This window comes from Gallinula chloropus, assembly GCF_964237585.1.
Source record: "Gallinula chloropus genome assembly, chromosome: 7".
Classification (NCBI taxonomy): domain Eukaryota; kingdom Metazoa; phylum Chordata; class Aves; order Gruiformes; family Rallidae; genus Gallinula; species Gallinula chloropus.
Window position 1 is genome coordinate 2,112,296 of NC_140092.1, and position 15,134 is coordinate 2,127,429.

Sequence of the window (15,134 nt, forward strand, 5' to 3'; positions counted from 1 at the left end):
TGACATCAACCCCTGAACAGCTTAGTAAGTAATGTTAAGGGCCTGTAAATGGAAAGAAATCCTATTATGAATGCCAGGAGGGGCACCAGCCTTTTCTTCCAAGCCACTGCTCCTTATGAATGAGGGGAACAGCCCTAAGAACCAAACACAAAGCCGGATCTCCAGCAGCTACAGTAAAGCCACACATTCTTCCAAGGTAGGGACAGACAGGGAAAAGCTCCAAAAGACTCAGGAGCTGCTGAAAAACAGAGTTTCAGAGGCAAAACTTAAAACTTCTATAGTAAAAGAAGCTCCACGGAAACTACACTACATAAACAGCACCTGGCTGTTCAAGTTTTTGTGGTTTCTGGCCTTTTAATTTGCTTTTGCTGGCTTTTTCCTTTAGGTCCTAACAGCCCCACAACCTTTAACCAGCCTGCAGCTGGGCCAACAGGAGGAAGCTGGGGTCTACAGCTCTCGGTCCAGCTGAACTATCTGCACTGGAAGTTATCTTTTATGAAGAAAATTGTACATCTGGGATTTCTCCAGCTGCTATGCTTTCTTCTGGTGGATAGAGCACATTCAGAAACCCAGCAGATGCCTAATATGTCTCCTAATAGACAAAAAAAAAAAGAGGGGTAAATGGATAGGGAAAGAGAAACTTTTAGTCACCACAGAATGTCCTGCCAAAGCCCATTTGGCAAACACTGTTATTGAGGTGCATATAAGCGTAAGCAGATCCTTTCTGTCATTCCAGTGACTGAGGAGAGGGAAGAAAAACGGGATGAAGGAAGGGAATATCCTTGCTGAAACAGCAGCCAGTCTGGGCTAATCAGAAAACACCAGCCCCACCTCAACGCCAAAGCCCAACTCACCATTCAAAGGGAATCTGATTCCAGTCTCATTTTAACTTGGCACAGAACCTTTGGTTCCACCTTTGAAGTACACCATTTCCTGGGCTTAGAATTCAGGCCCATCATTTCTCTTTAAAAACAAAAGACTGAACTAACCTAATAGTGACTATATTTAGTATTAATATATTAATACAAATTGGCAATGGGTATGTTTAGACTCAAACATATTTACTGAAGAAAATTAAAGCAATGCAAAATCATCTGACAACACACAAATTAGGAAATGTCTCTTTTTCTCATGCTAATTGCTTCTGGTGTTAATGAAAGACCTTTTCTCCTCTCAACCATCCCGAAAGGCTTGCATTTTCCTGGAGACTGCTGGACAGATTCAGTACCCCACAGCTATCACCTCCATGTGACAAGTAAATTCCACCAGAGGAGCTGACACGAGCACCACTGCAACGTTTGCTGGACCAGCCCACAGTTCAGTGATGTCTTACAAATGGGAATGCTGCAGCTCATCCCTGCTGTGGCTTCTGCTGTCACAGGCAGGCTGAGACCAGCCCTGTAACACAGCACCTCCCTGTTGGCCACCAAACTGGCCCTTCTATTATTTTCCTTATTAGCTGTAGAAAAGAGAGCTGCCCATACAGCCCAAGAGCAGCTGTATCTCTGTACAGATTTTCTTGGGGGGAAAAAAAAAGGTAACTTCAAATGATGACATGTTTTATAACAACTTCTATTTCTCTGACACAAGAAGCCTGACTGAGGCTTTTCCTCTTTACAGGAATTACAAAACACTGACTGCCTATTCTCCTAAAACAACTCTACCTGTAGCTCCTAAGAATTTCATTCTTCCAGGGCTCTCTCACAGCTGGAGCTTTATTTACATCAGTAAAAATGAAGAGTATTTCAGCTCAAGATTATCTGAACGATACTGAAAATAATTCATGTAAGAAACTAAATCACAGCCATGGTCTCACTCATACTTTTGGTGCAACTTACATGAAGTAACATCAGAAGACATGGTCTCTGAGCAAGATACACAGTGTCTCAGATCACTCCTCATTTACCACTAGAGGCCAGCAGTTCACCTGCTGGTGTTACACCAAGGAGTACCTGGCCACCTGAAGATAATTCCCCACCCTTTACCACCTGCTAAAGCAGGTTGGAGTCTACATATTTCTAGTCTATTTTAGTCTCACATACAAGGAATAGCTCCCCTTCCTCTTAGGGGATGCTATGCTATGTATTGGGAGAGAAGTAACACACACACACACAATTATTTAAACAAAAATATAGAAGTATTACAATGGGGAGGGGGGAAAATTATAGGGGGTTGGGTTTCAGGTTTATTTGGGTTTGTTTTTTCCCCCTGAAAGCTATCACTCCAAGGAAGGGCATTAATTCTTTCTGAATTTTAAACCTGTCTCTGAAACTCGTATCTATGGCCTGAGACACATCATTTAACATTTGGCTGCCCTTCCCTCTAGCTGTAATAGGCTTCCTAAGAAGCAAAGACAAAATGGATTTGATATCTCATTCCAGCACATCTACTTGAAGACAATTCCTACTTTAGAAAATGGCAAGCAGTAATCATCTAAAAAAGTCTCCATTTAGACATCAAAAAAGAACAGATGTTAAAAATGCTTTTAGTCCATATTTATTTACCTCTAGTTCTTTTGAAGACTTACTTCTACCTATAGGCATAAGCAAGGGCTAATAAATAGCACCTGGAATGTAGAGCTACTACTTCACACAGCCCAAATAATAAGGGGAAAGCCCTCAAAATTATCACAAACATTTTGTAGTGTAGATAGATGCTGAGAAAGGCCATTTTGGACAGAAGTACCTTAGCAGGTTTTTATTTTCAAGTCTCTCTGGACTTAGCACTTTTTTCCTATGATTTTATTTTTTTAAAATTTAAGAGAACTACAAGAAAATTACTTAAAGCAACCAAAGTACTTGTTACAAGCTTTGTATGATATTAAAACCCAAACAAACACATAATTTGTAGAGGAGACAAACATGTCTAAAAGAGAAACGTGGAGGTCCAGTTCTCTAAACAAAAAACAACCCAGAAAGAGAAGCCCACTGATTTCTTTCTCTTCTTTCTACCCACCTGCAAACCACTGGTTAAGATCACAATACAGACATTGCCCACATAAAAATACCTTCAACACATAACAAAAAAAGCTTCTCCTTGAAAATGGGATCTCTTTGTAAGTGCTTTTATGCTATGAAGTGCAAAAAACATACCTCATGTACTTATTCCTACCTCAGGGACGTTCAATATCTGTGACCAGCTGGTGCACTTCCATCCAGGCAAAAAGTTGGCATGCTGGGCTCTTCCAGACCCAAGAAGCATCAGAAGCAGCAAAAGGTCAAATTCAGGAGACTCCAAAATCCAAGAGATGTATCTCTATGACTAAAATCAGCTATTTGCACCATCTCCACAGCACGTGGGGAAAACAGCAGCCACACACTGCCTATGAACCTTGGGAAAGCCCCAACCCCCAGCCTCTCAAGTTCTTATAAGGAGTGGAGCTCCCCTAAACACAACAGAATTGCATCAATTCATTCCAGCTGTGAACCCAGCACATGGCTTTTTTCTAGCTCTCCATTAACAGCTGGTGTAATTCTGTTAAAGCAGTGCCTTAGTGCAGTTCAGCTGCAGGTCAGTCTGTTTCAAAGAAAGCAAAGATGATAATTTTGGTGAAATGGTTGTCTCCAATGCAATAAAACACAAATTAGGAAGCTCAGGCTGTTTCTACCCTTGAGAGCATTTATTAACCCGTGTGTTGGGATCTGATGGGGTAACTAAGGTGTTTGAAGCTTCTCCTCACAGGTTCAGAGGTCAGTAAGCAGGTTTCAGGACAGTGGAGAGCCAAGTGCCCAGAATATCAAAAATCATGCAGAAAAAACCCCAGAGCACCTAAATGAGGCAATTCCAGGCATTTGGAGTCATTGAATCGTCCCTTTCTTTTCCCATGGATTTTCTAGGACTATCAGGTTTGCACACCCAGAAAGAGGGAGGGCAAAGCCATTACACCTACCAAAACAACTTATGCAAGGTGATGAGAATAATCATTTTCCAGCAATAAAAACCAAAGAGCAGGAGAGAGTACACAGCAAAGACAGGGCCCAAAATTGCACGTTGTTATCAATGAAGCTTTGTCTATTCATCTCAAGAGAGAATCTGTGTTCCAGAAGAAAGGAAACAGGGAGGGAATGGGTGTAATTCCCTAGCAGGCAGTCAAATTAAGGAAGGCCATACCTCTAACAGCGCTACTTATGAAGTACTTCAGTAAATACACCTTAGTCCGGTAATTGCAGTATTCTTACAGCAGTAAATAGATTGCAAAAAAGCAACAGCAATTCTGGGGAAAATGTGATTAGGGGAATGGAAGTTCTCCTCTAACTGTGCTGTGTTCTTTAGCACGTATTTTCCGAGTTGGACGTGCCCTGCATTTGCAGAGGGAAGTACCTGCTTCACCAAACCCAGGGAGGAAAAGGACTTTTGAGGGGCTTCCCCATTAACACAGTGGCACAGTAGTTTGCAGATACCCAGACAGGCTTGATTACATGAATTAATCACCCTCAGTTCCAAGCCTTTAACTATTAGCTGGTCCTGACTGGCATTTAGTTCAGAGAAGAGGCCTGACACTCACCCTAAACCCAGAGTTTTATGTGTACTGGAGACTTAAGACTCCCAAAATTTAAGACTAAGATGCCTGTCAGTGTAGAGGAAAAGAGCAAGTACACAGTTGTAGTGGTGATGATGCATAATGCATCTCAGAATTCCTTGTCTTGGAAACAACAAAGAGTATATTGGTATTCAGAAACCAAATGGAAAGCAGTGACAGCGTGGGTCAGTTGGATGTACTATAATGACTTCATTTGTTACTACTCATTTGTAGGATTAGCATGCTATATTAACACAGCCTATCCCTTTTTTAAGGTAGCACACTGTCACTATTTACCCTTTTAAATCTCAAAACATTTCTTTAGCATTATGGTCGCTTCCCTGAAGATTGCAGTGGCAGGCTGAGGTCCCAAAAAGCACGTTACTCCTTTTCTGCTGAAGAAAGTCCACCAGCTTGCAGCAGCTTGGGAAGAGAAAGCGGTCTGAAGCGACCTGAACCCTGTCCTGTGACACATGCCAACTGACAGGTGTGGATGGATAGAGCTGGTACAGAATGTAGCACGCTGAGCAATTACCAACTCGCTGTTTGTCTCGGGCAAGGAGAGCAGTGTAATCAGTACATCTAACTGAGCTTCATCGATCCAGCCCGCAACGTTGCCTCTCCGGGAACCTGATGAAAATGCCAACGCAACAGCCCATCAATAGGTGCTCTGATGTTTGCTGGGAGAACTGAAAGGGGTCACCAAACGTGCTGTACAGAACGTACTTCGCCTGTAAATACACTGCAGATTGTCACAGTCTGCCTGCTTTGAAAAGGAGGGGAAAAAAGCCCCATACAAGTCTATCTTCAGTACCCTGTGTGAGCAGCCACAGACACGGCAGTTCATGCCCTCACACTGAGGATACACACCTAAGGAACTCATGGTTGAGAATGTGTCTGTTAATTGGGATGAGATCAGCACTCTGCAAGCCATCCCTGATGCTGTCACACACGGGGTGGGACCAGCCCTGACTGACTCTACCTTTTCTTGATTTCTTTTCCCATGACCAGTTGCACACCAGCACCTCACTCACCGTTTTGCCATGGGTTAGACAGCCCTGTCCTATGCTTTGATGTCTTTGTATGAACAGCCTAAAGGGAAATGTATAAAGTTTACCCAGATAGCCACATTACAAACAACATTGGAAGAGGTGAAAAAAACAGTGTCAATAACTGGCAAACTATGTCATGTGGAGAAAAAGAAAAAACCTTCAGAAAGGTGGACTGATTTGGAAGGGAGTTCATGGCCACTCCATCTGTATTATGGCTTTGTTTTGCCAATGAACTTGGTATAAAGTCACCTGCAAACCTCCTGCTTACAGGGAAACCATAACTAATGGTATCTGCCCCAGGAACTGAGCAGCATTCACTGAACTGCAAACGACAGCTTCACACACCTTAACTCCTGCACGATACATCACCCCTGACTCTAAGGTTCAGCTGGTCTCCAGCGTGCCACTAGACTTCAGCACAGGGAGGTTGTTTAGTGACAAAGCAGCCCAGTGACAAAGGAACCAATATCAATACACATAACACAACAAAACCAGCAAACTGGAGTCACCTTGCTCAAACCAATATGGCTTTCCAGCCCAGGAGAATGGGGGATGCTCTCAGCCTGACAGGGCACTACTTCTTGTCTCACTTGGGCTACAGGGGCACAGCCAGAGGGATTTTTTTTGTCCCACTAGGGTAAGCAGAGGAAGGAAATGCTACTATCTTGCAAAGTCTAGTTGAGACACTTACAAAAGGGAAAGGATATCAAGGAAATGAGATAGAAATGTTTAAAGTGGGCTCTGTGGTCAACTGGAGGGTTGAACCAACACATTTTTGTACAGAAAGCAGTGGGAAATCAGTGACTTCAAGACTCAGAGGATCTATTTCAAGGATTTATACTGCATGCTTCATGGCATTTTCCTTTCTCATGGTGTTTTTAACTCTGTGCTATTATAACCAGACTACACAGAAATGGCACAACTCATACTGCTTGTCTTATCTGGAGAAGTCTTTAGCAGTTTTAAGTTAAACAACTAGAGATGTAAAATAAAAGCACATTAAGTAAATCATAACCTCTGATTGGAAGAGCCACAGAGCTGAATTCTGAATGTGTGTGGCTCTCAGGAACCACAGCAGCCCAGCAGACATTGGGAGGTCTCCTCTCCAGCCTCCTGCTGAAGCAACCCAGCCTCGGGGCTGACTGATGGCATTAGCAGAACAGCTAACTTGGGCTTAAAATATTTCTGAAAACTTTGGTGTGGGAGGGAGGAAGAGGCTCCCAGGTGCCCTGTGGGAAGGCCACAGCCAGGCCTGACCCTATTGATGGTGGCCTGGATGTGCCCTGGATGTGTCTGGCAATCTGTGTCCCTGCCCTGCCAGCTGCAGGATCCCTCCCAGCTCCCAGCATCCCATCCCACAGGGAGCAGCCAGGGCTCTGACACTGACCACTGAAGCTGGAATAAACTGCAGAGACTTTTTTAAGCCAACGTTATCACTCTGTGTGGTGGAAATAAGATCTATGTAGGACTATGTAGAATTTAATACGAGGTTTAAAAAGATGACAGCATAACTATAGTAAGTAATCAAGTGGCCTCCCCAAACCTGCAGGCAAAGGTTATAGCAATGTCTGCTTTTAAGATCCAAGAAAAGTTTCAAAGTGAAAGAATTTCTGTGTAAAAAGCCATTTTTAAAAATATTTTGTAAAATAAGATAACTAGTTCATAGAAAGTATTTTAAATAATGCAAAGCACCATGGTTCTGGCTCATCATTAGACAATAAATACTTTGGTGCAGAACCACATCTGTACTTACTGATCCACATGAGTAATTTACCCACAGGTAATAAAACAAACCTTTTGTTTGCAGGCTGGTTACGTTCCCAGACCAGTAAAACGCAGACAGATGTGTTACAGGCTGTCGGGGCCAAGGCACCCAGTCCTCTCACAAGTGGCATTTATGAATTACATAACCAGAAAAACTGACAGTATATATCTTTTTAAGAAATGCATTTCAGTTATTGAACAAATATCATGCTCACAGGAAACCAGTTGCATTTCTGCAGCATTGATGAGTCTATTTCCATATAATCAGTTGATTTTCAGCTCCGAACCACTCCAGTGCCTTCCCTCAGCTCCCTTGGTAGGTATCTTGTTAAAAAAAAGATGTGTTAAAAAAAATACTGCTACTTTACTCACTTCAGTCTTATTCCAGGACTGTTCCTTGATATCAGCCATACCTGTTTCCCAGGAAATACTCAATGGCATCCATGGCTGATAAACAGACACACAAACCCCCACCTTCCCCGCATTTCAAAGAATATGGATTGATTTATGGATTGTGAAATGGTCTAATATTGCTTACAAAATCATTTACCTTCTATGGCAATACAAGTAAACAAAGAGTCACCCTCACAATAGACTGTTATTTGACATTTTCACGAGAGATGGAGATTTCATTTCTCTCCTCCCCGACTTTCCATTTAGCCGCTCACAGCGATGCAAAGCTGAACACACAACACCCTCTCACCAAAAGATGCTGGATCCCTACCAAGCTCCTACAGCCCAAGCAGAGCAGCCAACCTCATCTGCACCATGCCAGGAGACAAGCTCCAACGCCTCTCTTACAGGAAGGCTGCTGCCTCAGGCTTGACAGAAAGCCAGACAGGAGAAACACCATTTAATGTTCTTTGGGGCTGCAATTTTGCTCTTCTGTAGTTTGAGAGATGTACCTTCCTTTTTGTGAGAAGTGTTTCTTTGAGCCCAACCTTGCCACTGCCCCATTTTGGGGGATGGGGAGCTCTCTTCTGACCTAAACCCATATTTAAACCCACCAACTGGGAAATGAGGCACTTGCACAGATCCCCAGCATATATATATACTCTTTCATCACAGAGAAGCAGTAGAACCTCTGCACAGTCCAAACCATGCTTTGTTTTGCTGGCGTTTCTTGCAGAAGTAGCTTAAAGCCAGTCCTTACTACTGGCAGCATTTTAAACCTCCCCACATTAGATTTGCTTGAGTTTAAACCACACTGAGCCACACAGTGAAGATAAAGCCCAAAATTCAAGCCCTTCCAGTAAAGCCCCCACTGAACAGCCAACCAGGAGCATAAACACAACACAACACTCCTTACATGACTAAAAAACCCAAACAAACCCCAAATAAAACCCCAGCACATTTCTTGGTCATTTCTCTATTTGAATATTTAGCACTGCCCTGATTCACAAGGAACACGGGAGGGACAGAGAAAAGCAAGAGCTCTGCCAGGTCTGCCCTGGGCTGCTTTGGGCTCTTTTCTGGAGCAGACAGTTGCTTTCAAAGCGATGAATTGCCCATCGCTGCTGAAGTTGTTGCTTCAAGAAAATCCACAGTGGATTTAGTCCTTTTATCTCAGCAGAGGTCACCCTGAAAGCTGCGCTCAAAACACTAAACAAAAGCACATCTGATGTAATAAGCAGAGCTACTGCGAAGGAAAAGCCCCACAAGGCTGAAACAAAGCCTCCAGCAAGAGATTTCTGTGTGCCCTGTGGCACACACAGACATCAGCAATTGAAGACTTTAAACATTTAGGACTTAAAAAAAGAAGAGCTAATGGAAGGCTTCAGATAAACTGCATTTTTCTATGAAACAGTGATTCCATTTGCTTGGAAAGTATCTATACTTCTCATTTATGAACTAATATAGGGAGAGGTTCCTGTCCTGCTCCTCTGGTAAAGATGAATTTTTGTGCTTTCCATTTCATTACCTGGTTCCCAAACACAACTGTGCAAATGCTGAACCTTATGCAGGGAACTGAAGTCAGTGGCATAAACCACACACTTAATCCCAGACATGGACAGTACAAATTTCTTCCAAGAAACCAACCTGAACTTCAGGTCCCCAGTGATGCTGGACGCTGCAGGCTGTGGGGACTGTTAAGGAGATTCTCCTTAACACCTGTCTCGGAGACACAAAATGACATAGCAGCAACAGAACAGAGGTTATATCTTCTCTAAATATTGAAGTCTGGTCTGAGAGTGGGCAAGGGGTGCTGAACAGGACCCTTACATTAGCAGTGGTGTTAAGCCAGAACGCTGTTACGCAGTGCTCTGATGTATCTATCACAGCAACACTGGACAAGCAGGCTTGAAATATCCAAATATAAAGCAATTTTATACTATAGATGTGCTTAATACTCCTAAGCAAGCAAAGATTTTGCAACTTAAAATCATAGCCCTTTCAAAACACTGTTTTCCAGTAGACAGGCCAAAACTTTAAAACCTCCTCTCAAGCAAAAGGTCACTGTGGTTTAGGACAAAAGCTTGTCCCCAGCTAACCAACTGCCAGCACCTTCTGTCCCCTTATTTTACTGAAAAATCAATTGTTTGCTGAGGAGAAACCTGTGCAAGGAAAACATTTGAAACCCCATTAGGAAAAGTGCAGAGCATTTCACTTTCATAGAGAAATGTGGACAAAGTGAGCCACTCCCTGTAAAGGTTTATAAATCAGGTAGAGGTATTTGTTAAACCAGGCCTAAAATAATTATAACTGCACTTAGAGGCTCAGGAATGTTTTTGTTTCAACACAGAACTTTTCTAAACACACTGCAGCTCTACTAACAGCCACCAGCCCTCAAGTAGAAGCCCTTGGAGAGGTATTACCCTGAAAGCCATTTATCTTTTACTTCAATTTGCAAGCAAACACCAACACAGAGAGCCATTAGAGAACAAGTGCTCTCTGGATGCTGAAAATCAATGGAGGAAAATTAAAAATCAACAAAGCTCTCACATACAGCCTCCTAAATGAAATGGCCTGTGATCCAGTCAATCCTTGTTAAGAGGAGAGTAAAATAAATTCTTAATCAAGGATGAGCACTAGTGACACTTCTTATCATATTCATATTGCATATCATACATCTCTAACTATATTCTGTGTCATAAGGACACAATCTGATATGAAAGATACTCACAGTGCATAGAACAATTAAGAAACTGTTTTCAGCACTCAAGTTCTGGTAGCAGACAAAAGGATCGGGCTCTGATGATGCGCGAATGAAGTGACAGAAGTAAACACAGCAGAAGTTCTGTAAGGTATGTTGATAAATGCCCCTTTGCTTATATTCCAATATGTAAACCCACCTAATTTACATATCTGGGGGGGTGTCTGTCTTTGTTGTTTTATTTCAAACAGCGTTCAGCTCATTACCAATCTCTCTAAGTCAGCTCATAAAGCAGCACTGGCAGCAACACAGCACCTGGGATGTTCCTCCACCTTGCTCACAGCCAGGGAACAGTTAAAAAAGTAGAATTACCATCAACCAATCAACCCACTGCCAGTGAGAATGTAACCAAGTATTGATAGAAAGATGTCAACAGAACGCAGTATCACATGTACAAGCCACTCGTTTCCCTAGATAATGGCAAGAAAGATGCAACAGCGTGAGGTCTGCTAACGAAACAGCTTATCATTCATTGAGGCAATTACTGGCCTTCCTAATGTAACGATTTCCCCATGATGTAATAGCCAAGGCACAACTAAGCAGCTTTAGCCAAAACGTACTGGGCTACTCTATTCTGACTGATTTGATTTTCCACACTTTTTCTGAATGAAGCAAAGGTCAGACTTTCCACTTCTGATGATAATTTCTCAACACGGCAAGAAGACAAAAGATGAAAGGGCTTCCTTAAACCCTTCATAATTTCCATTATCAACATGACTTTTGTGAGGAAAAAGGAAATCTGAGGTGAAGAATCACCAGGAATGAAAAGCCTCACATCTAAGGCATCTCCTCCCCTTCACCTACATCCTGTTCAGCAAGCACTGGTTCCAATAAACTAATGCAAAGAATAAGGCAGGAAACTGATCACAGTTCAGAGATCAATCAGAAGCATACAGGCTCAGGTCTCTAAGTTATCTATGTTTTCACCTGATGCTGCAATGGTTTATCAAAGGCAGCTCAAGAGTTCTGCATGGCACAATGGCAGCTGACTGGTTCACAACAATAGCATCGGTGGAAATGTTCAAGTAATTATGTTCAAGTAATAATGTTCTTATTCCACAAGACCAGAGCAGTCCGAGCCTTTGATGGCAGCATGGTAATGGATTTCTCCATTAGTGAAGGTGTTGTAGTTCCAGCTGAGGCTCTTCTGGTGAACCATCCACAGTGAGGTGTTGTGGAACCCACCTTTGCTCCCAACATCTGCCTGCCAAACCTGGGTAGAACATGGTTCCTCTTTCCCTGTGCTTCCAGAGAAGAGTCGGTGGTTTTGGCTATGCTGTGAAACTCCTTTACCACACACCTTTTAGTCAGAAAGGTTAATGTCATTACAGATCCAACCAAAGCATGTAACCCCTCTGCACACTGGACTCTTACCTCTCTTTTGACTAGCAAACACCAGCAAACAAAGTCCCGCATCCTTGCCTAGCGCTGGTGATGAAATTGCTCAACCATCTAGAAAACATATGGACTTTGAAAGGCAGCTCACACACCTTCCATCTTTATCTTGTACAATATCAGGACTATTTCCCACAGTGTTTGCAAGCTGCTGGGCATAAGAAGTCTCTAATGATTACCATAGTTTCTTCTTTACTAGCGTAAGGGTGTTAAAAATGTGGGCATCACTGACATCTTCTACCACAAAATACAAATCCTGAACTACCCAAAGGGTTACAGATAATAGGTTTCTTATAATCATGAAGACAGATGGCATGGCATATCTGAAAACAAACATGACAAATTTAGGACTGCGTGCATCTGCAGAATTGACTCTTCAGGATATTTGTTTGGCAGTAAAAGTGTTCTTCAGAATTATAAAAATAAAAATTGACAGTTTAGTTTTTGAAGAGTAAAGACAGGTTCCACAGGTCTCCCCTCTGGTGACAAGCTCAGTAATTTTTAATAGCTAAGAGAATAAAAGCTAAAATACAAACTGTATTTTAACTTCTTGTTTTGTTTTCACTTCTAAGGTTAAAATTTAAAGGTGGTTGGGTGAGAGAGAGAAAGAATAGCTCAGGGCATCTTTCTTTATTGTAAAACTCAAGAAAACTTGTGAGAAATCACAGTGGATTTTCTCTGATTAAATAAGGCAAAGGTAAAATGGCAGTTGCCAAAATCTTGAATATGTTGCTTGCTCTCCCCTTGCAAGGCTCATCTGATTGCCACTTGACTCATCAGATGTTGTTTCAACACCTCTTGAGATGCACGAAGTTGATGTCTGCCCTCCCCTGAAGACAAGAACATATTTCCAAGGCTCTAGGCTGCCAGGCACATGGCAGTGAGACATATGCTGCCCTGTTACTTCAGATAACAAACAGCTTCTCTGTTGTTCAGTGATTCAGCTGCACAAGTAACTTATTTTGTCTCCCGAGACTTTTGAAACGAGTGAGGTCTCTTCAAACAGGCATCAGCTGCATTATGTTTACTGAGTAACGTACTTCTAAGGCAGGGCTAGATTATCCCCACCAAGGTATGGGAACTGAGCTGGCTTTTACAGCTAGCAGCTGAGGCAATTGGTTGTGACACCACTTTCCCCCACAGTAATCCTTACAGAAGGACTATCCATGTTGCATACCCACCATTACACGTGCTGAACAAATACTGACCGTATCCTGCACGCTGACATAGTCAGTGAGTAACCTCATTCATGTGAGAGAACCTCATTTACAATGAGTCCTTTAGATGGGGTAAACGTACCCAAGATTACAAAGACATCTGGTGACACAGCTTTAGAAACCTGGAGTACTGGCATCAGTCACAAGCTCAAGCCCATGAGGCACCACTGCTCCCAGTACTGTCGATCCTTCGCCATGCACAGTGTTTAGTCTGGATCAGAGGTTCTTCACATAGCACTAGTCTCTCATGAAGTGGATCATGAGGGGATTAAGAACACCACAGCAACCATTATCACACTTTTTGTCTCAGCCACCCATCACCATGGTACCCCACACTAGGGCTTTAGAAAGGGGAGGAGTGAATTTACACAGTGATTTGAACAAGATAATGCCAGCGCATTTCTTTGTCCAAAGGAAAGAATGAATATATCAGGAAAGCAGAGCAGCATTTTGAGGTGATTCTTGACCAAAATTGCATCTGATAGGCAATTTTGCATCTGACAGGCAACTCCCTCAGCTTCTGATACTGCTGCTATTCACAGTGCCCATGCAAGGCTGACCATGCTGCTGCTCTTGGAGAGAGGGTGCCCAAAAAAGCCCCTCTAGGACAACCTGCCATCAGAAGGGTGGAAGGAGAAACAGAGAAGCAGAACAGAAGCTGGAAAGGAAAGCTAGAGGGACAGCCAGTCACACCAGGGGAACTCTTTTTTCCAAGCTTTCACACAAGCAAAGTGGGGAGAGACGTGCTGTTTCCAGCAGCCCACCGCTCCCGGGAACTGAGTGCTTTGCCTAGAGCCATAAGGAATAAAAGCAAACCAGGTCACCGTGATGCCAGACCTCCCCAGGTTATTACTGCAGTTCTCCCTATCTGGAAAATCAATACTCCAAACACATGAAAGCCTCGATTGCAGCACTGTGCACTGATAAACAGCAGCCCTAGATGAAAGGTCACAGAGCTGGAGTACCCCTGATTACCATGTCGCATACTACAGCAGAGCTGGGCACGCCTAATTTGGAGGTCTCCTCTTGATTTGTGTGGTTCCCTAAGAAACCAAGTAAGCTGGAAACTCAAGCCCTTCAGGGAAAAAGCACAGTAACATGGTACTGTGCAGCCATCAACGTACATTCACTGAATTAAAACGTGGACTGAAAATGTATTGTGCATCCTTAGGTTATTCTTCCCCAGATCTACTGAAAATGGCCAGAGCAGTGAGAAGAGACCTTTTCTTTTTGAGATTCCTGGTAAGAATCCAGGAAGATCCAGAAGAAAGATACCCTGATTTTCTTTTTGATGTCCTGGGGCCGGTAGCCCCTACCACAGCAGATGTCACTGCCAGTTTACAATCACCGTGTTCTCTGGGGAGAGTCTTGTTAGCTGATGCTTATAAACTCACCTGCCAAGGAGGCAGAAAGGGGCACTCTTGGGTTGTGCTGCCACATCACTTGGGGATGTTTAAACAAACTTATTTGACAACACAAGCATTGAGAGATTTAACTTCTCCCTGGGTTTTCCCTGGGTGATACTGAGCTTACATCCACACAGGTGGGTTAAAGGCTGTGGCAGGAGACACAGTAGTATTAAGGGACAGCAACGTGCCCAACCTCTGCCACTGACAAGCTGCAGCAGTTGCTCCAGCAGAAGAGAGGGGGTAAAACCACCACAAACAAAGCCCAGTGTGCTATCAAAATGTTCCAAAAAGATAAATAAGTGGCAATTACCTAAAGTCGTGGGCCACTGAGCACAAGAAAAAAGAAAAACACAGCGGTGTCACCTTCAGGCTGTAAGCATCAGCCTAATTAATTGGCCTCTTAACATCTTCATTTTTAGGTTGGCTTCTTTTTTTTTTTAAATAAAAAGGGGGAAGGGGATAATCCTCTTATTACTGATTCAAAGAATCCCATGGAGAGGAAACTATATATATATATGATTCTGATACTTTACTGGCTGTTAAAATGCCAGGACACTTTCAGAAAAAATAAATTTTGGTCAGCAAATGCTGAGGTGGCAAAGCCAATGCAATCCAATGCACATT

The 15,134-nt window shown here is 42.9% G+C and overlaps 1 protein-coding gene across 1 annotated transcript in view; it reads right to left on the bottom strand.

Annotated features, from left to right (window-relative positions):
- The window catches only part of SORCS2 (sortilin related VPS10 domain containing receptor 2), a gene marked incomplete at both ends in the record, with an annotated part of 500,666 nt that overhangs the window by 176,319 nt on the left and 309,213 nt on the right, over positions 1–15,134 (bottom strand). The window lies entirely within an intron of this gene.